We start from the raw sequence: 25,706 nt of genomic DNA on the forward strand, positions 1-25,706 counted from the left end.
TAAGCTAGCTGCATATGGCATGGCTGATCCAACTTTTTCTGAAATAATAGACAGCTCTTCTTTCCCTGAGAGATCAAAACCCCCATTATGTGTCTGCCCCATCCACTCCCACTGAAATTGTTCTTTTCAAGGTCTCAAGTGATCTCTTTGCTGCCAAATCTAATGACCATTTTTCTCTTATCTTTTTTGACTCTCAATAGTTTCCCACAAAGTTGACCGCTCTCTTTGTTCTGGAAATAATGTTCTCTCTCAGCTTTTGTGACAAACCATTCTCTTGGGTTTTTTTTTTTTTTTCTTGCCTCCCTGGGCACTCTGTCTCAATTCCCTTTTCTGGCTCTTCCTTCTCTTCCCTACCTCTAAATACTGGGCTTCCTCAGAATGAGGTCTTGAACCAGCTCCTCTTCTCTGTCCACCTCCTGCTGTAGGTGATCTCACCCAGGCCTGGGAAATTAAATGACATCCATATGCTGTTTGCCATTGGTATATCTCCAGCCAAGAAGTCTGCTTACGCTCACATGTCCAACTAACTACTTGATATCTCTACTTGATTGATTCATTAGTACATCTTTAAAATCTCATTGGGAACTTAATTTCTCCTCTTAAAGATGTCCCTCTCCCAGTGTTTCAGTTACTATTGCTATGTGACAAACCACTTCCAATCTTCATGTGTCAGGACCCCAGACAGGGTACAGTGGGAATGACTTATCTTCACTCCATAGTAGCTGAATCCTCTGCTGGGAAGACTCGGAGGTTGGGGTTGCCTTAACAATAGGGGCTGCAATCATCCGAAGGCCTCTTCATTCACACATCTGGTGGTCAATGCTGGCTGCTGACCGGGACCTTAGCTGGGACTGTTGAATGGAACATTTACACTTCATGTGACTTGGATTCCTTCATAGCGGGGCAGTCTCAGGATAGGTGGGCTTCCTTATTTTTATTTATATGAGGTCTCACTCTGTTGCCCAGGCTAGAATGGGAATGCAGAGGTGTGATTATGGCTCCTGCAGCTTTGAACTCCTGGGCTCAAGTGATCCTCCCTCCTCCGACTTCCTAGTAGCTGGGACTACAGGTGTGAGCCACCGTCCCCAGCTGAGGTGGACTTATTTTTTTTTTTAAGATGGAGTCTCGCTCTGTTGCCTCAGGCTGAATACAGCGGCAAGATCTTGGCTCACTGCAACCTCTGCTTTGCGGGTTCAAGCAATTCTCCTGCCTCAGCCTCCCAAGTAGCTGGGATTACAGGCACGTTCCACCATGTCCAGCTGATTTTTGTGTTTGTAGTTGAGAGAGAGTTTCGCCATGTTGGCCAGGCTGGTCTAGAACTCCTGACCTCGGGCTGGGAGCGGTGGCTCATGCCTGTAATCCCAGCACTTGGAAGGCCGAGGTGGGTGGATCACCTAAGGTCAGGAGTTCAAGACAAGCCTGGCCAACATGGTGAAACCCCATCTCTACTAAAAATACAAAAATTAGCCCGGTGTGGTGGTGTGTGCCTATAATCCCAGCTACTCAGGAGGCTGAGGCAAGATAATCACTTGAACCTGGGAGGCAGAGGTTGCAGTAAGCTGAGACCACACCATTGCATTCCAGCCTGGGCAACAAGAGTGAAACTCTGTCTCAAAAAAAAAAAAAAACAAAAACAAACTCCTGGCCTCAAGTGATCTGCCCACTTCAGCCTCCCAAAGTGTTGGGATTACAGGTGTAAGCCACAGAGCCTAGCCTGAGGTGGACTTCTTATGTGATAGACCATGCAATGTCCTAGCAGACAAGACAGAGGCTTCCCATGTCCTTTTATGGTCTAAATGTGGATGTCCCGGGGTTGGTTCCACTGCTAATCTATTGGTAGAAGCAGCCACACCCATGCCCAGAGTCAAGAGAAGGAGGTGTAGAGATTCCCTCTTGGTGGGTGTATTACTCTGTTCTCACACTACTATAAAGAAATACCTGTACCTGAGACTGGGTAATTTATAAAGAAAACAGGTTTGATTGGCTTATGGTTCCACAGGCTATACAGGAAGCATGGCAACATTTGCTTCCGGGGAGGGCTTGGAAAGCTTCCAGTCATGGCAGAAGGCAAAAGGTGAGTGAAGAGCTTCACATGGCCAGAGCAGCATGAAGTGCTGGGGGTGGGGTGGGAGGGGCGGGTAAGGTGCCACACAGTTTTAAACAAGTAGAACTCATGAGAACTCACTCACTGTCAGGAGAGCCTCGCCAGGATATGGTGCTAAACCATTCATGAAAGACCACCCCCATGATCCAATCACCTCCCACAAGGCCCCACCTCTAACACTGGGGATTACAATTCAACACAAGATTTGGGTGGGAACACAGATCCAAACCGTATTAATGGGATAAACAGCACAAGTCACTATCACCTGGTACCAACTGGTCTTACTGCTTCCATATTTGTCCTCCTCCAATACATTTTTCATGTAACAGCCAAAGTGATCTTACTAAAATATGACTAACCTTATTCTCTGCCTTAAAAGCCACTAATGATTTCCCAATGCACTCAGAATAAAATCTTAATTTCTTGTCCCTGCAACCTCATCTACTATCACTCTTCCCTTGACTTAACCACAGTAGAGCATGCCTCTTCTTTTCCACTTCATAGGTTTGTACTTGCTGTTCCCTTTAACTGAAATACTCTTTCCTTCCTTGTCACTGCTTTCCATCCATAGGCCTAGCTTTTTCTCACTCAAGACTTGCCTCTCATGGCCTGACCACTCTGACTAAAGGGACCTTTACTCAATTTAGTCACCTTTTTATTCACTCTTCATCACCCTCTTTTTTTTCTTCAGAACTCTTCAGAATCTGTAAGTATAATATTTATCTGCGTACTTGTTTATTTGGGACTCTCTCATTAGAATGTAAACTCCGTGCGGGTCTTATTAACTAATTTTATCCCCACCACCTACCATAATCCCTGGCATACAGTAGATGCTGAGAAAATATTTTTTGAATATAACAATAGATAGATAGATAGATAGATAGATAGATAGATAGATAGATAGATAGATAGACAGACAGATAGACAGACAGATAGATAGATAGATGATCTAGTCATTCAATGGCAGCAAAAGAAAAGACATTTCCTCCTAGTGTCTCTTTAGCCAAGAAAAAAATTTCCCTTAAGAAGTCCTCCCCCTTGAGAACCCAGTTCTAATTCCCAGTCTTTTTGAGATTCCGGACATCTGATTCAGGCCCTGAAATGGACCTGGCATCTTGGATCACACTGCTCCTGGAGGAGGCATGTTCATCAAATTATCAAAACAATGTCACCTGCATTCACTTAGAGGCAACGACATAATTAACCTTGCTGGTTTCTGAAGCTCATAGAGGGCTGTGATGGGTTTCCTAGGATCCCCATTTTCTTTCAGACATCCATTTGCAGCCAGATCTGACCATCCACTTGTAGGTCATCCTTTCTGCAATCATCCTGCAATTCCAAACATTCAAAGACACAGACAATGGTTTACAAACACTTTGGATTTGTTACAACAACACATTCATGCTTTTTCATACCCCCTCATCTATGAGCTATAGGCATCTATGAGCTATAGGCATCTATTTGATTTTGCTCATCTAAAGAGAATCACAATGAAGTGATTTTGAAAGCATTTTGAGACTTTTGCCAATTTCTTTAAGCTTAGTAAACAGCCTCAGGTGTCAAAATGCCAGCACTCCAAATCACCCATCTAAAGATCTCTTGACAAGCTCATTAATACTAAAGGTTGGTTTGCCATTTCATTTGGTCTTATCAAAATGTTATTTTCTCCCCGTTTTATTCACACTGGATCTTCAGCCAAGGAAATGTGCTCCCAGTTTCCCTTCAAGGAAGATTTTTCTTTTGTTGTTTTTCACTGCACTTCTTTTTCTTCGTTTATTTTATTTTTTCTTTTCTTGCTATAGCTTGCCGTGTTGCCTCTATGTTTTATTCTTAAGATGGTATTTAAGCCTTTTATATCCTGCTACCTTTATTGGTAGCAAAATGGAAGTTTATGTGTCTTTTCCCCTTGAAACTCAGGGAGGATTTGTCAAGTGTGACTTTTTAAGAAAAAAAAAAATCAACTGTATCTGTTTGGCAAAGATTCGCCACCACACTTGCAATTCTCCTCTCCAGTACTTTCCTGGGACTGACAGTTTTTTGGTCTATTTCACTGGCTGCTGTAACATGTTCCCTTATACTGGCTCATTCCCAATGGTTTGGTAGCAAGTCAGATGAATGAGTCATGGTGAACTGGGAAGTAATGTCAACATTCAGAGCTCTTCTCACTCTCCCTCCAGGCTGGCATAGGCCACCTCACATTCTTTACATGTTACAAAGAGCCAGGTAACTGATTCTAATACCTTTTCACCCATCTACAAGTGGAAATTGTGCAACCTCTGTGAGCACACAACAGGGCTGTGACATCTGGAATTTTTCTGCTATTCCTTTCCCCTTGGAGAGTTTACACTGTATTAAATTTAACTTTTCTGATAGCTAAAGAATAGTTTTAGAGTTAGGAAAAAGAGAGAATGAATGTTAATGAGCGACATTTTTACCAGTTCTCTTCAACATTACCCAAATCATTCAACTATCTTATTGCTGAAAAGAATTCTACCAACTTTTCAGGTGGAAATCCTTTGGACTGGTGCCTGATACACCAACTTTGAGAACAATTTAATGTGACTGGGTTTTATCGTTTTCAGTTCCTTCAAAGAAAGGCAAATTTTTTTTTTTTGAGACATTGTCTCGCTCTGTCTCCCAGGCTGGAGTGCAATGGCGCAATCTCGGCTCACTGCAAGCTCCACCTCCCGGGTTCACGCCGTTCTCTTGCCTCAGCCTCCCAAGTAGCTGCAACTACAAGCGCCCGCCACCACGCCCGGCTAATTTTTTGTACTTTTTTTAGTAGAGACGGGGTTGCACCGTGTTAGCCAGGATGGTCTCCATCTCCTGACCTTGTGATCCGCCTGCCTCGGCCTCCCAAAGTGCTGGGATTACCGGCATGAGCCACCGCGCTTAGATGGGGCAAATGTTTTACTACATCAGATACTTTGTCTTTAGTCAACCGATTTTTTTCTTTTTTTTTTTTTTTTTTTGAAGACAAGGTCTTTTTGAACATTTTATTTTCTTCTAAGTACTCTCTGAAAGTATTCTGTTTTGCAGTGTTCTTCATAATGCTCCATCTGTCCTGGATTTTTAGAAGATTTTTTTTTTTTAAATCCCCTCAGAAAATTCAATGAAAAAAGGTAAAGGCTTTACTGCCAGTAGATTTTTGTTTCTCTTCTTTCTGGGAAAGAGCCAGTTTGAGCTTAAAAATAGACCTGAGAAATATCTACAGCTTGAGAATCATTCAACCCTCTAATATTTGCTCTAGAATAAAAAGGAGAGTTGATACATCTGATCTCAAATGATCCCCATCGTTATCACCTTTTTATTTCAGATCAAATAATTCACCACAGCAGCCTCCTGGTGAAGCAAATTCCATTATGTTAACCACCTGCTCTCTCTTATTTTTAATTTATACTGACAAAAGAGAGAAGGTGGGAATTTAGGTCATTCCAAGTGTCCCATGTTCAACATTCATCAATTGAGGCTGTTTATTATTTATTACCAATGGCAGTTACTGTGATCCTAACACCAGATATCCACTGGGATAAAAATAGTGTGGCAATAAAAAGGAATGACTTATTTTTAAAGTTTCCCTTTTTAAAAAAATTATTGATTACAATTGACATAATAAAATTCACAATATTTAAGTGTACAATGAAAGTGTTTATCATCAGCTGATAAATCTGGAAGTGTTACTGCTTGAATTTTTAATGGCAAATTAGAGTTGTTGATACGAATACATTGGTATTTGGATGTACTTTCAGGGTCAATGTTAAAAGACATTTTAATATGATTTGGATGTTTTGCCTTGGAAGCAGTTCATCTATGCATACAAAATCAATCCTTTTTTTGTTTGTTTGTTTTTAGAGACAGATCTCCCTATGTTGCCCAGGCTGGCCTGCAGTAGGATTATTCACAGTTATGACCATAGTACACTACAGCCTCAAACTCCTGGGCTCAAATGATCCTCCTGCCTCAGCCTCCAGAGTAGGTGAGACTATAGACACACACTACCATGCTGGGCCAAAATCAATTCTAAAGAAACTGTGGGTAAATTTCTTTTCTTTTCTTTTTTATTTTTTTGAGACAGGGTCTCATTCTGTCACCCAGGCTAGAGTGCAGTTGCACAATTACCGCTCACTGCAGCCTCGAACTCCTGGGCTCAAGCTATCCTCCTGCCTCAGCTCCTGAGTAACTGGGACTACAGGTGTGTGGCACCATGCCCAGCTAAATTTTTTTTTTTTTTTTTTTTCTTTTTTTTTTTTTTTTTTAGTAGAGACAAGGTCTCACTACGTTGCCCAGGCTGGTCTTTAACTCCTGGGCTCAAGTGAGCCTCCTGCCTAGGCCTCTCAAAACGTTGGGATGATAGGCGTGAGCCACTGCACCTGGCCTCGCTCTCCTTCTTAAATAAGTTTTTCCTCTTTTCCTTGGGAACTTAAAGTTTTGATGTAATTTTATCTTTAAATTTTCATTTTTATTTTAGATTCAGGGGGGTCCATGTGTAGATGTGTTACAAGAGTATGTCATATGGGGCTGGGGTTTGGGCTTCTTTCTATTGTCCCATTACCCAGATAGTGAACATAGTCCCCAATAGGAAGGTTTTCAGCCTTGCTCGCCTTTCCTCCTTTTGGAGTCTCCAGTGTCTACTGGTCCCATCTTTATGTCCACATGAATCCAATTATGTAATTTTAAACTTACAGAAAAGCTGCAAGAATAGTGCAAAGAACTCCCATATACTCTTACTCGAATTCACCAATTTTTATTTTTACTCCAACTTAAATAAATTTAACATTTAGTTTTTTTATTTGAGAAAAAAAAATTAAGGTCTAGCTCTTTCCAAAGTTTGTATTTCCATTTATCTCTAGCCTAACTGGTAGAAAAATAGCAATTAATAGCACTGTTTTACAGCAAGGGAGACTGAGACACAGAGAAGTCTAACAGAACTCTGGGGTCCAGCACCACCTATGGCCAACATAAGGAAGCCAGTCACCACTCAGCTCTGCAGTCTAGCTTGGCAACCTCTAGCCTGACCTCTTCCTGGGATCCCTGGCTCCTATACAAAGCCCTTGCTCCTGACCCTTAGTTTTGATGACTGACATTACCCTTATTGTCCCAATCTTCGATGCGCCTTTTGCCTTTGGCCATTCTGGAGATCACCACACACTCAATTCAGCCCACTAGGGACCTTACCCTGTCTCAGCCCTTAATAGCAGGCAACTTAAAAAGCAGTAGTATTGTCAAATATGCACAACTAGGGATCCCAGGTGTCCTAACACCTAGAATCATAGAACCAAGAAACACTGGCACTGACGTGACCATGAAATCATTCGGCACAACTCTTGTATCAGATGAGGACACCGAGGCCCCAAGAGATTTAATATTTTGTCAGGGTCACATAGTGAAGTGAGCTGGTAGCAAAGGCATGGCTAAAATTCTAGTTTTATGATTTTTTTAAACAACATACTGCTGCTTTGTTTTTATTATTATTAACAATTAATCACATGTAAAACAGTATAGCAGTCACTCCAAAAATTAAACATAGAACTACTAGCAATTCTACTTCTGGTATATACCCCAAAGAATTGAAAGTATAGTTTGAACAGATATATTTGTACACTGTATTTATTTATTTATTTATTTATTTTGAGACAGGGTCTTGCTGTCACCCAGCTAGAGTGCAGTGGCATGATCACAGCTCACAGCAGCCTCAACCTCCTGAGCTCAAGCAATCCTCCCACCTCAGCCTCCTGAGTAGTTGGGACCACAGGCACGTGCCATCATGCCCTGCTAATTTATTTTTACTTTTTGTAGAGATGGGATCTCCCTATGTTTCCCAGGCTCATCTCGAACTCCTGGCCTCAAATGATCCTCCCACCTCAGCCTCTCAAAGTGCTGGGATTACAGGTGTGAGCCACTGTACCCAGCCTGTGCATTGCATTAATCAGCTCAGACTGCCCATAAAAGCCACCACAGTCTGGGTGGCTTTAACAACAGAAATTTATTTTCTTTAAGTTCTGGAGGCAAGAAGTCTAAGATCAAGGAGTTATCAGGGCTGGTTTCTGTTGAGGACTCTCCTCCTGGCTTGTAGGCAGCTACCTCTTGCTGCGTCATCACATGGCCTCTTCCCTACACTTGTAGAGAGGGAGAGTGACAGAGGGGTGTCTTTTCTCTTTTTTAAAATAAGGACATCAGTCTTATTGGATTAGGGCCTCACCCTTCTGACCTCATTTAACCTTAATTACCTCCCTAAAAGTCCTGTCTCCAAATACAGTCACTTTGGAAGCTAGGGCCTCAACATATAAATTTTGAGAGGACATGAGTCAGTTCACAACAACTATCTTCTCAGTTTTTTTTTTTTTTTCTTTGAGATGGAGTTTCGCTCTTGTTGAACAGGCTGGAGTGCAATGGCGTGATCTCAGCTCACCGCAATCTCCGCCTCCTGAGTTCAAGCAATTCTCCTGCCTCAGCCTCCTGAGTAGCTGGGATTACAGGCCTGTGCCACCACACCTGTCTAATTTTGTATTTTTAGTAGAGATGGGGTTTCTCCATGTTGGTCAGGCTGGCCTCGAACTTCTGACCTCAGGTGATCCGCCCGCCTCAGCCTCCCAAAGTGCTGGGATTACAGGCTGAGCCACCACGCCCAGCCTCTTCTCAGTTTTTTGTAAATCTAGAACTATTCTAAAAAATAAAATATATTAATAAAAAATTTAGATTCCCTAAGCAACCTAAGTGTCCATTAACAGACAAATGGATAATGAAAATGTGGTACATATACATGATGAAGTATTTATACAGCCATGAATAAAGAATAAGATCCTGCCATTTGCAAAAACATGGATGGAACTGGAGATCATTATGTTAAGTGAAATAATCCAGGCACAGAAAGACAAACTTCACATAGTCTCACTGATTTGTGGAAACTAAAAATTAAAACAATTGAACTCATTGAGATAGAGAATAGAAGGTTGGTTAACAGAGGCTGGAATGGTAGTCAGAGGCGGGGTGGAGTGTGGGCATGGTTAATGGGTACAAAAATATAGTCAGAATGAATAAGATCTAGTATTTGATAGCACAACAGGGTGACTACAGTCAACAATAATTTATTGTACATTTAAAAATAACTAAAAGAATATAATTGAATTGTTTGTAACACAAAGGATAAATGCTTTAGGTCATAAATACCCCATTTACCCTGCTGTGAGTATTATGCATTGCCTGTCTGTACTAAAATATCTCATGTATCCCATAAATATATATATACCTACTGTGTACCCACAAACATTTTAAAAAGACTTTAGATACCCAAACCCAACTTTTAGAGATAAAAATACATCTGAGATGAAAATACATTGGATGTATTGTGCCATTGGATGGGAATGTAAGTGCCATTGCATGGGAATAATGGTAGATTAAACAATGCAGAAGAAAAAATTATGGATTTTGAAGACACAGCAATAGAAAGTTCACAAGGAGCCGCCTCCACCGTGGGCCTGTGAGAATCGAGGCCCTCGCCAGTGTACCCATGTATCAAAACCAGTTCACGGCCTGGTACCGGTGGATGTTGGTGGTCTATGGGATCGGTTGGTGATCTATGGGATTGGCACCCAGTCTCTGGTGGGCTCAATGGTTTACTTTGGCCAGAAAATGGCGAAGTTGTCAGGTGATGAAGTACAGCAAAAGGAGGGCTCAACAAGTGAAGTACCCAGTGAACTATCTGAACCCCCAAAAGGGTTTTATGTGGAAACAATTGTCACAGATAAGGAAGATTTTGTTCCAATTACTGAAAAGATCCTCAACAACTGGAAATCATGGACTGGTGGCCCTGGTGCAGAACCATGACTGGCTACTGAATTCTGAAAACTAAGACTTGGTTCAACATTTAAATGTGATAGATGCCTTGATTCCCATTTTGTGTTTGTGAAACGCATATATATTTAATTTTGCTGTAAAACATAATCATTAATAATATGCAATAAATCTTTTCTTGAAACTAAAAAAAAAGGAAAGAAAGTTCTCAATGAAACAGAGGGAGAAAAAAAGTCTAAAAAAAAAAAAACAGTTTCAATAAGCAGTGGAATAACTTTAAGTAGCCTAATATATATGTAATTGAAGTCCCAAGACAGAGTATACTAATTTGCTAGGGCTACCATAACAAAATACCACGACTGGGTAGCTTAAATAAAAATTTAAGCTCATGTTTCTGGAGGCTGGAAGTCTAAGATCAAAGTGCTGACAGGTTCTGTTTCTCCCGAGGCCTCTCTCTTTGGCTGGTGGACAGCCACCTTCTTGCTGTCTCCTTTCATGGCCTTTTCTTTGTGTGTGCCTCCCTGTTGTCTCTACCTCTTCTTATATGGACACCAGTCATATTTGATTAGGGTCCCACCCTTATAACTTTAACTTTAATTACCCCTTTAAAGGCCCCATCTTCAAATGCAGATTGAAGAGGGTTAGTTTCAATGTATGAATTCAATCCATAACAGACAGGAAAGAGATAGGAGAACAAAATTTTTTTGAAGAAATAATGGCTGAAAATTGTCCAATTTTGATGAAAACTCTAAACCCAGAGATCCAAGAAGCTCAACAAACCTAAGCACAAGACACAAGAAGAAAACTATACCATGGCACATGATAAATTGTCCAAAGCCAGAGATAAAGAGAAAAACCTTAAAAGCAGCCAGAAAAAAAAAAAAAAAAAGGTTTATAATGTATGGAATAAACAAGATAAGAACGAAAGTAGAAAGGTAGACTTCTTGTCAGAAACAATGCAAACCAGAAGAAAGTGAAGCAACATCTTTAAAGTACTGACGGAAAAAAAATTGTCAACGTAGAATTTTATACCCAGTGAAAACCTCATAAAGACTTCTTCAGACATATGAAAGCTAAAAGCTTTTCACTAGCAAATCTGTACTGTAAGAAATGTTAAAGGAAGTCCTTGAGGCAGAAGGAAAATGATATCAGACGGAAAAATAGATTTACACAAAGGAAAGAAGAGAATCAGAAGTGGCACCTATTTGAGTAGTAATAAAAGACTCTTTTGTTATTTAGAAAAACCTCTTTAAAGTATAATTGACCATTTAAAGCAAAAATAATAAGATATTGTGGGACTATAATAAGTACAGTTGATCCTTGAAAAACACGAGTTTAGACTGTGTGACTCCACATACACAGATTTCTAAAAATAAATGTATTGAAAACATTTTTGGAGATTTGAGACAATTTGAAAAAACAGATGAACTGCGTGCATATCTAGAAATATTAAAACAATTAAGAAAAAGGTATATCATGAATGCATAAAATATATGAAGATACTAAGCCTTTATCATTTACTACCATAAAAAAACACAAATCTATTGTAAAAAGTTACAATTTATCAAAACTTACGCACACAAACACAGACCATATGTGGTGCCATTTGAAGTCGAGAAAAATGTAAACAAATATAAGAATGCAGTATTAAATCACAGCTGCATAAAATTAACAGCAGTACATACTGTACTACTGTAATATTTCATTGCCACCTCCTGTTGCTATTGTGAGCTCAAGTATTGGGATTATCTGCTTAAAACACCATGCGACCCTAATCTCCTTATGAGCAGTTGTCCCTTCAGTAAATTGCATATTGCAGTAAAAAGTGATCTCCCCCGGTTCTTGCGTATTTTTCATCATGTTTAGTACAATACCATGAACCTTGAATAACATCATGGGACCCACACAAAGTGCCACTAGTGATGCTGGAAGTGCTCCCAAGAAGCAGAGAAAAGTCATGACATTAAAAGAAAAAGTTGAATGGCTTGATACATACCACAATTTGCGGTCAGACACTGCAGTTGCCACCATTTCAGACAGATGATATATCTTGTAAATGGATGGCGTGAACTTCCGGTATGGATAAATACAGTACAGAATTGACAATGTATGTTTTCTTCTTTATGATTTTCTTAACATTGTCTTTTCTCTTACTTACTGTATTGTAGGAATACAGGGTATAATACATATATAAAATACGTGTTAATCAATTGTTTAGGTTATCAGTGAGGCTTCTGGTCAATAGAGGCTATTAGTAGTTAAGTTAGTTAAGCTTGGGAGAAGTCAAAAGCTATAGGAGAATTTTCTACTGTACAAGACGAAGGGGGAGGGCAGTGCCCCTAACCCTTGCATTGTTCGAGGGTCAACTGTAATTATAATAAAAATGAGTTCTGAGTGTTGCTACAGGATTAAGCTGAAGCTGTGAGATAGGGATTGCGACAGCAGTGTTAACCGAAACTGCTTATTTCCTCAGAGAGCTTACAAGGTCAAACCATTTCTTACTTTTTCTGCATTAATTTGATCACAAAGTAAGATGATTACTGCTTTATCTGATTTTTACCACTTGTGATCTTAGTATAGTAATATCTAAGCTCACAATTCCTCCGGGTATAAGATCCCTTTATAGTATAAAGATGCCTTTAGTCTGTCTGGATTGAGTGTGGTGGCTCACGCCTGTAATGTTAGCACTTTGGGAGGCCGAGGCAGGCTGATGGCTTGAGCCCAGGAGTTCGAGACCAGACTGGGAAACGTGGTGAAACCCTGTCTGTACGAAAAATACAAACAATCAGCCAGGTGTGCTGGCACGTGCCCATAGTCCCAGCTACTCAGGAGGCTGAGATGAAAGGACACCTGAGCCCAGGGAGGTCAAGGCTGCAGTGAGCCATGATGGCGCCACTGCACTCCAGCCTGGACAACAGGGTGAGACTCCATCTCAAAAACAAAAACAAAAAAAGCCTGTCTGGGCAGACTGGCGGGGGTCAGAGTCCTGTCTTTACTAATTTCAAAAATAGTCATTTAAAATATGTTTAGACTTAGCTTCTGACACAACTTGGATAGAACTCACCTTTTTTGGGAAAATTAGGAAGAAGATGAGATAAAAGTGTCTCCTTAAAAGTCAGAGGCAGAAATTTAACCGGGGGATCATAGATGGGCATAGCTAACTCGATAGGCCCTTTCTCTACCAGCTCGAGGTAGAGAAACCCAAGAAAAACTCAACACCATAGGTTGTGTCATAAATAGGATAACGGGTTTGGGTTTGTAAAATCGTCTGGATATTTCCTTATTCCCACATTTCCTTATTCCCCCTTATTAAAAACACCACTTTGGGTCACTTTTTAATAGATTTATTTTTTTCAATAATATACTTCTCCAGTAGAAGGCCAACGCCTTGATGGCAGGGCAGCTGCTTTGGGTTCGGAAAGTACAAGAACTAGTCTCTGGTAGGTGTGGCACAATGGAGAAGGAGGCACCATGCTTTACATTCATGCAAACATAAATCAGTGAAAAGCAATTACCTGTAGGGATCAGCCCTGAGGGTGGGAGAGCAGCTGGGCAGAGATCAGCTACCATCTGGTATGATGACCTACATTTGTTAATAGGAAAATGCGCATATTATGTTGTTGAGTAAAACAACAGGTAACAAGATAGTGTGTAGTGTGCAAAGATAAATACTTGACAAGCTGTGCTATGGTGTGATTTTAGATTAATTTTATTTTTCTTGTTTGTTCATTTTCATGTTCTACTTTTTTTTTTTTAACATAAGATACATGTTTTACTTACTAAACTAGGGGGAAATAATACGAGTTTTTAAAAAATTGAATAAGATTCTGGACCTTCACTGAGAATTCAGATACTCAAGAGACTTTTCAAAATTCTCACTTGTCTTCAGTGGCTTAGGGTGTTCTTACTTGGGGGACAGGGATTCGGGCACAGTCCCTTCAGTAGAAAATTAGCCACTCTTCATACAGCCCGCGCAGCTCTTGAAAGTACCAGGCTAAGGCATCCTCCAGAAACCAACACAGAAGTACAACCAACGTTTCTCAAGAACATTGGAAACAAGCTAATGGCCCAATATCATGTGATTTTTAAAGTAAATTATGGGACCGCCAGATAATTGGAATATTTGCAGCCATTAAAATCTATGGTTTATAAGAATATTTAATAACATGGGAAAATGCTCAAATTGTAACATTAAATTTAAAAAGTCATATGTGGTGTTATGCTATTTGAAAAGAGAATTATATATGCAATTTAATTTCCAAAAGGAAATAGACCCAAATGTTAATAAATGTTATCCCTGGGTAATAAAAATATAAATAATTTCAGTATCTTTACCCCTTTCTCTAATTTCAAAAATTCCTACCATGACTTAGTTTTATAATTGGAACACAAAATGTTATTATTATAATTATTTTAAAAGAAGTTGGCTTATAGAACTGGAGAGAGGTTCATGACACAGGCTGTAAAGCAGACAGCATAGGTAAAAATCCTGGCTCCGACAAGTCAGCAAGCCACTGTCCCTCTCTGTGGCTCAATTTCCTTTTTCTTTTTCTTTTTCTTTTTTTGAGACAGAGTCTTGCTCTGTTGCCTAGGCTACAGTGCAGTGGCATTATCATGGCTCACTGTAAGCCTTGACCTCCCAGGCTCAAGCAGTCCTTCTGCCTCAGCCTCCCAAGCAGCTGGGACTATAGGCACAGGCCACCATGCCTGGCTAATTCTTTAAATTTTTTGCAGAGACAGGGTCTCACTTTTTTGCCCAGGCTGGTCTCAATCTCCTGGCCTCAAGGGATCTTTCCACTTTGGCTTCCCAAAATGTTGGGAATACAGACATGAGCCATTGTGCCTGGCCTAATTTCCTTATCTTAAAATAGAGATAATGATAGTACCTATTTCATAGGATGACTATAAGATTAAATGAATCAATTCATAATAAAGTGCTTAAAATAGTGCCTGGCTTATAGTAAACGCCTCCCAAAGTTATTATGATTGCTATTATTATTATTGTAGGTCGAAAGTTCTAGCCTCCTACCTATTCATAAGTTTAGCTTTTCAATAAAAGCTGTTTTCTAAACATAATCACAGACCTCCAAGATAAAGTGGAGCCTGTATACAATATTTATTGCAAAAAACTCTTAATAATTTCCTTTTGGATCAGGTATTTAGCTTGCTGAATTAGGCAATGAAGAGTAAACTAGTTAGAGAGCCAGCCTGTGGTTGCTTTTTTCTTTCTCTATGGCCTTGATGCTCTAGATGTGATCACTGAGTTATACCTGTTTATTCCAATAACAGAGGAGTAAAGAAGAGCTCTCTAAATTTTTCCTTGGTGCACTCCAAATTTATAGTTGTATCTCACCTCTCAGAATTTGGGTCCAAATTTACAGTTGTATCTCACCTCTCAGAATTTGGGTCCAAATTTACAGGTGTATCTCACCTCTCAGAATTTGGGTCCAAATTTGGGTGAAAAGTCAATGCTCAAGATCACCCAACTAATGAGAAGTAGATCTGGGATTTGAACTTATGTCTATCTGGTGCCACACTTTTTTTTTTTTTGAGATGGAGTCTCACTCTGTCGCCCAGGCTGGAGTACAGTGGCACGATCTTGACTCACTGCAACCTCTGCCTCCCGTGGTTAAGCGATTCTCCTGCCTCAGCCTCCTGGGTAGCTGGGACTACCACCAGGCGACACCATGCCCTGCTAATGTTTGTATTTTTAGTATAGATGGGGTTTCACCATGTTGGCCAGGACGGTCTCAAACTCCTGACCTCAGGTGATCCACCCCGCCTTGGCTTCACAAAGTGCTGGGATTACAAGCGTGAGCCACCACTCCCAGCCTGGCACCACACTTTACTGCTTAACCTATATCTCTTTTTTTTTTCTTTTTGAGATGGAGTCTTGCTCTGTCACCAGGCTGGAGTGCAGTGGAGTGATCTCAGCTCACTGCAACCTCCACCTCCCGGGTTCCAGCGATTCTCCTGCCTCAGCCTCCTGAGTAGCTGGGATTACAGGCGCCTGCCACCATGCCCAGCTGATTTTTGTATTTTTAGTAGAGACGGGGTTTCACCAAGTTGGCCAGGATGGTCTGGATCTCTTGACCTCGTGATCCGCCCACCTCCAACTTCCAAAGTGCTGGGATTACAGGCGTGAGCCACCGCACCAGCTTAACCTACATCTTATGACACTTTCCAAATGAAAGAAGAAAAACTTCAAGAGGACCACTTTATCTATCAAAACCCAGTAGTGGGAGATAGAGAGGATCAGTTTGTTTTCCACTTCTCACTCCTAAATCTCATCAGCACAAAACAAATAAAGATCTAGCATGGCATCAGTGCAAAGATCAGCTCCTGATTCTAAAACAGAGCACAGAGCAGAAGGAAACTGTTTGCTTCATAAAACCAAGAATGGGTTATAAGTGAGGCCCCAAGTGCACCATGAATTGGGCTAGAAATCTGAATCCCAGTGTCATTATTTCAGGGAAACAGAGCTTCTCAGATGAGCAACTACTCTGGGGGAATGCTTGGGAAGCAACTGGTAACCTGGTGCTCTGAGAGCCTTGGGGTTTGGCCAGCTCCTACAGCATGAATGGTCTGTGCTGTCAATTCCTATATCTCTGTCATCTGTATCCCTGCCTACCTAGTAGTGATCTCTTTCACCTGTGTTGCTCCTGCTTAAAAACTAGAATGCCACAACCTCTTCAAAGCCTGCCCCTACGCTCTGGGGACAGTGAACCATTCTCTCCTCTACCGAGCTCACTGGCTCTGGGCATTTTCCTCCATGGCATTCCTTTTCGCTGTGGATTGATGCTTTCTGTCCTCTCACACCCCAATGAACGCCTTGAGGTCAAAGCATACAACCTTTTTTAGAAAAAAATTCTTTTAGGATTGATGGAAATGCATTGAGATGATGGAGGTAAAATGATGGACAGTGCCTGGTGCACAATAGGTGCTCAATAACTGTTCTTCCACTTTATTGGTTCTACCACTTAATGTTCCCAGCACTCAGTGTGATTCCTCAAAGGCCATGGTTACTAAACAGATTTTTCGTGACTAAATAAATAAGTAAATAAATGAACACATTCTACCTCCTGCCTCAAGGGCAGGTGTCATGTCTCCTGCTGAGCTCCAGGAATATCTCCTTATTTTCATTTATATCTCTGAAATATGTGTAACAACACTGGTCACATGGCTGGGTATAGTAAATAACTTAATTGATTTTCTTTTGTTGCAAAAGATGTTGGTAGATTGAAATTTTACCTCTAAGGCAGCTATAGGAAAGATGCGTTCTCCTATCTGTTTCATTTTGAGTAGAGTGAGATTGCCAGGGGTCTTATATACACAACTTTAGGTCTCTCTAAGAAAACTTTAGCTTAACCCACTTGCCAAGTAGAGGGTTGTTTTCCTTTCTTGATTTCTTTCTAAACAGTCAATAACTAATACAAACTCTAGAAGAATAAGCTCTCCAAAAGTGAGGACCCTGGTGAAATCCAAACATTTACTGCTATGATCCTAAGTAAGGGCAGGGAAGTCTCATTTATTTCCATATCCCTAGGGCCAGCCTAGTATTTAATGCATAGTAGAGACTCAAAAAATATTTCTTTGATAAATGAAGTTGCTTTTAAGGCAGTAAAGAGAAGGAAATTTATTAAATCTGCAGTGTAATTTTGTGATTCTCTATGGCTTTAGAGTCACACAGTACAGAGATGAAAAAATAATAATTTGCCTATCTGGATAGAATCGTACAATTGAAAAAAGTGTTTTATCATGTATCATATAGTATTATTTACATACCATTCATTGAGCCTCTAGTATATAATAGGTGCTTTAAATATCATTGTATCTAATCCTGACAACGCATCTTGAAATGTTATTATAATGTCCATTTTACAGGTGGAAAAAACAAGCTTAGAGGGGCTAAATGATTTGCCCAAGGCCACAAACTAGTATTGGTCCCCACATTAAAATGTGAGCTTCATGTAGGCAGCATCTGGCACCAAGAATAGCGCCTGGCATATAGTAGATGCTAAATAAAGATTTGTTGAAGAATGAACCAGATCTGGCTGACTCCAAAGCCGTCATTCTTTTCATGACATTATTTGCTACTCTGTAAACTGTCTTTTGAAGTATCAGAGCAAGTAGCACACTTCTTTACATCCATGAGGACCTGAGGTCCAGGGAAATGAAGTTAATTTTTCTACATTGCACAAGAGTGGCTGGGCCAGGAGTGGAACTCAAGTTTTCTGATAGTATTATTTTCTTTTTTCTAGTCTGCATGGAGACCATGAGGCAGAGACAGGTTGTGGGCCACTTCCTTTCCTCAGGAAAGTTCAGGGGTCTGGCCTGGGGAGGAACATTTCAGAAGGAGTTATATCCAAAACTTTCTACCTAGAAAAGAGATTCAATGCTGGAGGAAAGTTATTTCCCCTGATAGAAGGATGGACTACTGGGGGATACTTTCTTATTCACAACACCGGAATCTGATGTTTTGAGACAGGGCTAGTCCTGTGGTGAAGTCTAACCAGGCAGCTGAAACCTGATAGTGGCTACTTCATCACACAATTTTATTTCTCCTAATCATATCACTTAAAATGATCACGGGCCTTTAACTTTTTAAGGAAGAAATTGGTGTTAAATTATACATCTTAAAGTCATTATGTTTTTTTTGGCCAAATAAACCCTTTCTTCTCTTTTTTTCATTGCATTTTTAATATCAAAAAAATGGGGGCCGGGCGTGGTGTCTCATGCCTGTAATCCCAACACTCTGGGAGGCTGAGACGGGTGGATCACCTGATGTCAGGAGTTCAAGACCAGCCTGGCCAACATGGTGAAACTCCATCTCTACTAAAAATACAAAAATTAGCTGGGCTTGGTGGCAGGCGCCTGTAATCTCAGCTCTTCAGGAGGCTGAGGCAGGAGAATCACCTAGGAGGTGGAGGTTGCAGTGAGCCGAGATCGCACCATTGCACTCCAGCCTGGGCAACAAGAGCAAAACTCCATCTCAAAAAAAAAAAGAAAAAGAAAAAGAAAATGGCTATGAACATCCTACTGTTAGTAGTAGTTTGTAGCTATGGCAACTCATATATCTATTTGTTAAGTACCCAACTAGTTGTGTCTCTATGCTAGGTGTACAGTTAAATAAGTAAGTAAATATATACACAAATAAATAACTACAAATTTACAATATTCCACACAGCATTAAGGAGACCACATAAAATTGAACAAACATATACCAGGCCCAGAACCAAATTAACCTACTATCTGAGATCATGTGCAATGAAGTCATTATAGCTACACAGGACAAGAGACTAGACCATCTAAAAGTCATTTCTTCCTTGCTTTCAAGTTCTCCATCCTTCCTTTCTTTTTCCATTTATTTGTTTTTAATCTTTGAGTATTTTGCCTGTTAATCTTTTCAAATCATCAAAGTCTGAGTGAAGATAAACCAGAGCCTGTTCTAGTTACACCCACCCCAGGAATCCCCAAACCTAAACTCCCAGCAATAGCTTGCAGAAAAGCCATACAAACCATTCCTGGTTGGGAAAGAAGTCATCCTCATCAGCAGCTCATATGCTGACAAAGCCCAACAAAGATTACATGTGGCCATAATAACTGCATGGATATGCTTCTCACAGCTGACATGTCTCTCCCTTCCTGGATTCTCACACTGTGTCCGGTACATGCCCTGGCAAAACTCTCTCCAAAGACACCAGACTACTGGAGCTAGGTTTTCCTTGTCTCTTGTTCCTCCCCTCATCTCCACACTTAATAACTCTACATTGCACAGTGGAACACTTGGCAAGGCAAGAAAGAAGTCAAGCCTGGATGCTAGGGACAGCTCCTGTCATGAGAAGGATCCATGACTGTCTCTTGCCCTTTTCTCTCCTCCTCAGCACACTTCTGCTTTCCCCTAATTTTTCCATCTTATACATATTTTATTGTTTTCTAAATATAGACATCCTAAAATCTCCGTGGAAAGACATCTATTGAAACCAGAGTGATAGCAAGTAATGTGCCCAGCAGGCAAATCGCAAAACAAATAGAGGGTGCACTCAGCACTTTTTTCTTCTGCTGCACAAAAGAACCCAAATAAGGCTCCTGGAACCATGGGTTGAGTAATCAAGTCCTTTTCCTGGATGTACAACAGCACAGCTTTGGGAGATAACTAATTCAGCTTGTGTAATTGTACACCCGTCTAGAAGAGGAAAAGGAAGCACAAAAAGAGAGAAAAGGAGAACAGGCCAAACTTTTAATGGCTTGCCCTCCTTCTGCACCTGCCATGACTTGCAAGCAGAATATTGTGTCCCAGCTGGCCACTTGTCCTGAATCTGAGACCCCAAGATACCCATTGCCCTTGGAATTAAAGAATTATAAATGGAATTTTTGCACCTGCAAATTTAAAAAAGAAAAACGATAGTGAGAAAACTTGGAAAGGTCCCTTGAAACATTTGTATCACCCTTGTCAGGCTGTGTTTACTGCCCCTGGTGAATGCTAACCAGACACATGAGTAAGGACTCTTAAGGACCATTTAGCTGTTTTACTGAAATTAATTTTGGTTCCTACAGATTAACCATAAAGACATGCACTGGCTGCAGGTGTGCCAAAGCCAGCATTCAGAGAAAATCCAGCAAATTTTGTGGAGATGGTTAATGACTCCTGCAAAATTAATTTAAATTGAAATAGGATAAGAACATATGGAAAGAATCAATCACTCCTCATTTTGAATGAATGTTATTTTAGCATGCATAGATTTCTGATATAATTTTCTTCCTTTCCCTTAAGGGTCAAGAAGTACTCAAACACTAAGTCTTTTTGCAAAAGAGAATATTTTTTTTTTTTCTCCAAGAAAGAGGAGAAACATGTTTCATAAATCTTTTTACTTGTCTAATGTGGAAATTTACATCTGGGGCTCCATAGACACTGCTCAAAGCCCTCTCAGAAAACACAACTCTGCTCTTGGGGTAATTATGCTTTCCTAGTGTCTGGACACTGGCTCTGGCTTCCATTTAGAATAAGATCTGGGCCCACTTGTTATGCATGTCCACATTAACTGGACAAGTCATAGAATTTAAATGTGATATGAGGCGAAAACACAGAGGCAATAGCAATAGAATAGGATTAGAAAAGTCTTTTTCAAGTGTTTGGAAGGCAATTACTATGTTAACAAAATCCCACAGCCACATGTTCACACTCTTGTACCCCCATTCCATGTGCAAAGCCATCTCCAGAGTTCTCTCTCCAGGGGAGTGAAACAGCGGCAGGCACACCCATCGTAAGCAGGGGCTCCCCCAGCGTTAGTGCCACCCATGATGTTTCTTCTCCAAGACCTTCTTCTAATCCCATTTATAGTTTATTTACCCAAGTTATTTACACTTTGTTCCAGAAAATAGTTAAGACAACATTAATAATATAAATCCTCATCCACATCAATCACAGATATCAACTGTCTAGTCTTTACTCATTCTTCATTCAACAAATATAGATTACGGTTTTGTGCCGTATCAGGTATTATTTTAGGCACAGGGCAGGAGAGAATATAAAGAAGAAGAAAAACTAGTCCCCTTATTCTTGAGGACCATATAATTTAGGGGTCAAATGGATGCATAAACTTCTAAATAAAAACATAGCAACATTGTTCATGCAAAAATCATCTACTAATATTTTTCTCTCTTTTCACTTTGCGTTTATTTTCACATATATTTATTGAAAACCTATTATGTGTCCGGCAGTATGCTAAGAATTGGGGATATAACTCTGGATACAAAAATCCAAAGAAGAATTTCAAAACAACATTCCACAATTCCAGGGACAGCAGGAAAGAAGTCACAAGACATCTATTTGTAATGTTTGTGCCAATGGAGATGGAGCAGAGAACTGAGAAATTTTTTTTAAAAAGTCATTTCTATGTGGGTTGGGAAGAAATCCTAAATTTTGTGGAAAGCAAGGAAATAGGGAGTGGTAAGGAACTAATGACTGCCTGGTTCAGCTTTCCTTAGGCTAATGTTACAATTAATGCCTGTTCCCTGAGCATTCATCATTCTGGGGAATGGGGGGCTGATGGTGGAGGATTAAATCCAGATTCCAGCAGCGGGGGGCCAAGCATTAATTGTATAAAATTCACAAAAGAGGTCACCTGGAATTGGCTGTATAAATAATTAAAAAGTAGGGAAAAAGGGGAACATGAGATAGCCAGAAAAGAAAGTCTTTGAGAGAAAAGGAAAGCTGGAGGAAGATACAATAAAAGACAAAATGAGACAGTAACAGGCCAAAAGGGTAATATCTTTTCTCTGGTCCTGCTGACTAGAATCCTGGTTCAAATCCTTGGCCAACCAATTGGTGTAATCATTAGTTTATGTGCTCCATCTGCCTAGCATCCCTAGAGGACTGTGACCGTGTTCTGGTCATCCGTGTCTCCAAATCTCAGCACAGTGTCTGGCCCAGAGTTGGCCTTCAGTAAGTGTTGCTTAAATAGATTTAAAAAAAAAAAGTGAATCATGTGAAAGAGAAGATAGAAATAAGTTAAACACACACGTATGAGGAGCTCTTCAAAAAAATTCATGGAAAATGTGTATTATCAAAAAACTATGCAGAGAATTCAAAATGTTTGCACTAAAATAAACTCATACTAATTTGTTATGGCATGTCTGAACAGGATCTAGTTTGGGGCACTATGAAGGATAAGACATCAGTTTGAGAAGAGCCCCCATCAGAGCAACATGAATTCTGCTATTAATAAAATTGAAGCAAGAACTAATGTTAAGGCTGGGCACAGTGGCTCACACATGTAATCCCAGCACTTTGGGCGGCTGAGGTGGGTGGATCACCTGAGGTCAGGAGATCCAGACCAGCCTGTCCAACATGGCAAAACCCCGTCTCTACTAAAAATACAAAAATTAGTAGGACATGGTGGCACGCACCTGTAATCCCGGGTACTCGGGAGGCTGAGGCAGGACAATTGCTTGAACCCAGGAGGTGGAGGTCACAGTGTGCTGAGATAGCGCTACTGTGCTCCTGCTTGGGACAGAGCAAGACTCTGTCTAAAAAAAAAAAAAAAAAAAACAAAAAAACAACCAACATCCAATTTATGGTTTGTGTAGAAAAATAGTGAAATCATTGATGCTTTACAAAAAGTTTATGGAAACAATGTCCCAAAGAGATCAGTAGGGGTCTTTCTATGTTGCCCAAGCTGGTCTTGAACTCCTGGACACAAGCAATACTTCTGCCCCGGTCTCCCAAAGTGCTGGGATTACAGGGTGAGCCACCGTGCCCAGCCCTGAAATTCTTTTTGTTTCATAATCTTAAAAAGTCTTTAGCCAAGCCTGGTGTCTTACACCTGTAATTCCAACACTTTGGGATGCTGAGGGGGAAGGATTGCTTAAGGCCAGGAGTTCGAGACCACCCTGAGCAACATAGTGAGACCTCATTTCTACTACAAATTTAACAAATTAGCTGGGTGTGGCAGCATGCACCTGTACTCCTAACTACTTGAGAGGTTGAGGCAGGAGGACTGCTTGAGCCCAGAAGTTCAAGGTTGCAGTAAGCTATGATCTCACCACTGCACTCCAGCCTGGCAACAGAGTAAGACCCTGTCTCTAAAAATAAAAATTAAAAATATCCTTTACAGTGCATCCATTTTTCTTCAGTTGACAATGCAAAAAAGATTGCCCTGGCCAAGTGCAGTGGTTCACGCCTGTAATCCCAGCACTTTGGGAGGCCGAGGCAGGCGGATCACTTGAGGCCAGGAGTTCAAGACCAGCCTGGTCAACATGGTAAACCCTGTCTCTACTAAAAATACAAAAAAAAAAAATTAGCCAGCATGGTGGTGCACACCGGTAATCCCAGCCACTTGGGAGGGTGAGGCAGGAGAACTGCTTAAACACGTGAGGTGGAGGTTGGAGTGAGCGGAGACCATGCCACTGCACTCCAGCCTGGGTGACAGAGTGAGACTCCATTTCAAAAGAAGAAAAAAAAAAGATTGCCTTGACGTGGTTACATTCCCAGGACCCTACGTTCTTTAGGAAACGACTAAATGGCTGGTATCATTGTTTACAAAAGTGTCTTCGACTTGATGGAGCTTATGTTGAAAAATAAAGCTTATATTTTTCATTTTTACCTTTTAATTTAATAATCTTCCATGAACTTTTTGAAGTCCCCTCTATTCTGTATACAGGAGGCTTCAGTTACATCCCCTAAGTTTTGGTATGTTGTGTCTTCATTTTTCCTCTTTTCAAAGTACTTTTGGTCTCTCAAATTATTTTCTAATTTCTCTTTTGATTTCTTCTTTGTTCTTTGACCCATGGGTTATTTAGGAGTATATTGTTTAATTTCCACACATTGCATTTCCCAGCATTTCCACAGGGAAATGACAATGTTAAACTGGGAGGCCCAAGAAGAACACCATTTGGAGAGGATAGGACATAGATTAGAATGAGCAAAGGTTTCCTGGTGACCTCTGCTAATACACCTCACCTACATATACCTGCCCTCCAGCTCTCCACCCAGAGAACACAGACGTGCTCAGCAAATCTTTTTTTTTTTTTTTTTTGAGATGGAGTCTTACTCTGTTGGCTGGAGTGCAGTGGCGTGATCTCAGCTCACTGCAACCTCCACCTCCCAAGCAATTGTCCTGCCTCAGCCTCCCGAGTAGCTGGGGCTACAGGTGTGCACCACCAAGCCTGACTAATTGTTTTGTATTTTTAGTAGAGAGGGGGTTTCACCATGTTGGCCAGGCTGGTCTTGAACTCCTGACCTCAGGTGATCCACCTGCCTTGGCCTCCCAAAGTGCTGGGATTATAGGCATGAGCCACTGCATCTGGCCCAGCAAATACATATTCTTCCAACTCATGGATGAGAAATCGATGTCCACACATGGTCTGACACAAGGTACCATGTAACATGTAGGAGAACTGGAATTCCAGGCAGGTGATAGGGCAAGATGGTTAGGAGGATAGGTTCAAATCTTCATTCTGCCATTTTTGGGCTGGGTGATCTTTGGAAAGGTACTTAATTTCTCTAGGTCTCAACTCATTTGTAAATTGGGATAATAGTACCTACCTCATAAGGTTATTGTAATAGTAAAAATAGTTCACATAACCCAGCACCGTGGGAAACTTTCAAAAAATGTTAGCCTGGTCAGGCACAGTGGCTCACACCTGTAATCCCAGCACTTTGAGAGACCAAGGTGGGCAAATCACAAGGTCAGGAGTTCAAGACCAGCCTGGCCAACATAATGAAACCCCCATCTCTACTAAAAATACAAAAAATTAGCCAGGCGTGGTGGTGGGTGCCTGTAATCCCAGCTACTCGGGAGGCTGAGGCAGGAGAATGGCTTGAACCCGGGAGGCGGAGGTTGCAGTGAGTGGAGATCACGCCACTGCACTCCAGCCTGGGCGACAGAGCGAGACTCCATCTCAAAAAAAAAAAAAAAGAAAAGAAAAGAAAAAAAAATCCAGTGTTTTTGTTAGCACTTCGGGACCTGGAGCTGGAAGCCTTTAATATTAACATGCTGCAGTACTCTTGGGACCCCACTGATTCCTGGGTTTGAATCCTGGCTCTCTCATATAATAGCTTAGGAGAACTTGACCAGGCCACTTACCCTCTCTGCATCTCAGTGTCCTTGTCTTTCAAAGGGGCCCTCACAAGGTGATTGCGAATAGATTAATGAATATGGGTAAAACTCAAATAGTCCCTGACCCATGCTAAGTAGAGACCCCATCCCTACACTGATGAAATTTAAATTCTTGCTAGGGAAACAGGGGAAAACCAATAAAGAGGTAATTATGTAAAACAGTTACCAATTGTGATAAGTGCTATGAAGGC

General features: G+C 40.8%; 1 pseudogene; it reads left to right on the forward strand.

Annotated features, from left to right (window-relative positions):
- The first annotated feature begins 9,611 nt into the window (after positions 1 to 9,611).
- On the forward strand, positions 9,612 to 9,928 carry LOC115933720 (small integral membrane protein 26-like; annotated as a pseudogene).
- Positions 9,929 to 25,706: the final 15,778 nt, after the last annotated feature.

This window comes from Gorilla gorilla, chromosome 11, assembly GCF_029281585.2.
Source record: "Gorilla gorilla gorilla isolate KB3781 chromosome 11, NHGRI_mGorGor1-v2.1_pri, whole genome shotgun sequence".
NCBI lineage: Eukaryota > Metazoa > Chordata > Mammalia > Primates > Hominidae > Gorilla > Gorilla gorilla.